The 2,825-nt window shown below is 41.9% G+C and overlaps 1 long non-coding RNA gene across 1 annotated transcript in view; it reads left to right on the forward strand.

Moving 5' to 3' along the window:
- Window positions 1-418: 418 nt before the first annotated feature.
- The window catches only part of LOC144785414 (uncharacterized), a 114,803-nt gene continuing 112,396 nt past the window's right edge, over window positions 419-2,825 (forward strand). The window contains exon 1 of the long non-coding RNA XR_013601872.1: window positions 419-587. This is a non-coding gene — a long non-coding RNA (uncharacterized LOC144785414). The remainder of the gene's footprint in view (window positions 588-2,825) is intronic.

Consider the following 2,825-nt stretch of genomic DNA (forward strand, 5'->3'; position numbering starts at 1 on the left):
TATGCGTCTGTTTTATTTTGCTGCCAGGGTCTTTTTCTGTCCCAGTCGGACCCTGCTCCCAGGCTCAACTTAAGAGCAAAGACGGGTGGGTGCAGAAAGAATATTCTTCAAAATGAAATGTGTGTGAGAGGGTTGCACTTACTTCATTCTTGTCACAAACCTTATCTCAACTGGGTTAAATACATCCGAAGCGCCTGCCATTCATTGCCTATGTGAAAGGAATGTGATCCAGGATGCCGAAAGCCATGCCATCCAATTGTGTTCTTTCATGTTTAGCTCTTTCTGTGCTCATGTTTAGCTGTAGCTGTGCTAGAAAGGAAGGCGAGGCTTTTGTGTGCTTTAAGCCAATAGCAAGAAGGAAGGCGAGTGGGCGTGGCTTCCCCCAGACATTTAAAACCTCTGAAAGAAAGATCAGCCTCCAGCATCTATCTCCTCTTGCAGAATATCTTGCTCTCTTGCAGAATATATATTGCTGTAATGATTCAGTTTGCTTTTTTGTTTTGTTTTGTTTTATTTTATCCGCCTACAATAGTCAATGGCGGGATGCAGGAACGGCCACCAGAGGACGAAATCAAGTTTCCAGATAGGTAAGCAAAGCGCGTTGATGAGCAAAGAAAACCTTTCTGTCTTTTCATTATTTCAAGCAAATGTTATATTGAACATTGATTATATAAATTGAGCAACAATTACAAAAAAAATCGAAATTAGGTCATAGAAATACATTAAGACTCGCCTCAACAATGTATCATGTCAGGCAAATTACAGCGTAGCTGTGTTGTGTATTGAAATGAGTTAAGGGTGCATTTAAGCTCCAACTGCAAATTGACTCGCATTGAAAACTTGTTTTTTTTCTGAAAGACAGTTGTGTATGTAGGCTGCAGTTCAGTATGCAGTTCTCCAGTCGTAAAATTCGCACTATTCCCGTTTTTTAAAATATACATTGTGAACAGAAGTTTGTAGTCACTTGAGCACTATGTATGTCTTTCTGTACCGAAACCTAACAGATTTAGATTACGAGTTTGGCAGAGGGATTTTGTCGCCATGGCGAAGTACAATACTCCCGCCATGTCAAAGGGGTTCTGCCTGCCAAATTTAGAAGTGTCCGCCGGCCCATGGCTATCCCTCTCGTTTTCCAGGAACTGGGGTGACGTGTATCAAACTTTCAACATGTTTTTACATTTTCAAAATAAAATTCCTAAGGCAAATTCGTTATGGAAAATAAAACAGATGACCCCCTTGCCATGGGAGTATTCCCGCATGGTATTGGGGTCATTTTGCAGTCTCCACTGCCCCTGGTTGTCAGGTTTTACCTGGTGGTGACAGACAGTGAAAACTTGCCATTTGTGCATCCTCTTTGAATAGGGAGTGCAGACAATTGCAAAACGAATCAGTGGCCAGTACTTTTTTCAGGCTATCTGAGTTGAGGTGTGTCAGTGGCAGAGACAGATTAGTCTCTTCAGCAGACATAACAAAAGTCCACCGACTCTAAATGAGGCTGATGGACCTTCAGTTTGGCAGAGGGTATTGCGTCTTGGTTGCAACGGAGTGCCCTCTCCTCTAAACTATACATCTGGCCTTAAGATTCAAAGGCCCTGATGTATGATCGGAAAATATGCAAACCAGTTAATGTTTTTGCACATTGACTTGCTCAGCATTTTGAGATACTACCAATCTACTATGGTACTCAGACATATATCAAATATATTTTTGGTGCATGTCCCAAGAACTCCTGCATCATTAATAGTAGTGAGGCAGCGGGAATTTCGTACCACCCTACAAATGTCTGAGAATGCAAATCTCCCTCCCTGATTTCCATCCCTTCAATATAAACTTTTTTAGCGGTGCCAAGTCTCTGAGAGGGACATGTGATGCTCTTACAAAAACTACATTGAATAAAATTAGGGTGAGAATACTGTGATCCTCTAAACCACTATCTTTTCACATGAGACTGCCAATGCAATTCCAATAGGGACTGCTTCCTCTTTGCAACTCAGTTACCACCCAGTATCAGGTAACAGTAATTGATCAATGGTTTGTAACTGTAATTGCAATCATAAGACATTGGAGCACCTCACTGGGACTCAAATACGAGAACAGCAGTTCATTTACACTCCTATTTGTGATTCTGAATTGGTCACAAAAGCCCTTTTCTGAGCTGTAAAAACGTTTTCTAGCTCAGAAAATGACACTCACATTAGCATATGATTAAGACCCACTTGAAGGTCGAAACGCATAATGTTGTGCCTGTTACAGATTAAAACTTTCTTACCTGACGCCTGTCTGTAGGGCTTGATTTTGCGCTAAGGGTGTCGCGTGAAGGCTGTGCTGTGTTATGGCGGATACGTCGCCTACAAGCCCCAGCCCGCTTGGATGGGCTTTCCTTTCGTGGCATTGAGGGTGCCACTTCAAAACAGGAGCTCTGCCACTGTGTTGTTAGAAGGCCTGCAGGCTGGAGATTTCTCGATAATTACTATGCAGCAAGGGTTTACATGAGTTGCTGGACTCATGCAGTCAGACAGAGTGAAACAATTCACAGGCAGCTACATTGAAAATCGGAACAATGAGCACACGAGGGACAGTGCCTTACAGGTAAAATGAAATTGACTGCAATTCAGCACAACATGGAAGTTTTCCTTTTAAAGCTAGCATGAGACAGTTTGCTTTCATTGAGGCTTATTAAGGCATCCTAGGTTTTTAAAAAATGAAGGACATTAAGCGGCTTTGTCAGACATTTGCAAATCATTATGTACATGGTAGCCCATTGAAAGAAAGGATTTCTAACCAGGACTACAAAAACTCGAATATTTCTTAACAGTGGGCATTAG

This window comes from Lissotriton helveticus, chromosome 10 (genome assembly GCF_964261635.1).
Source record: "Lissotriton helveticus chromosome 10, aLisHel1.1, whole genome shotgun sequence".
In the NCBI taxonomy this organism is placed as follows: domain Eukaryota; kingdom Metazoa; phylum Chordata; class Amphibia; order Caudata; family Salamandridae; genus Lissotriton; species Lissotriton helveticus.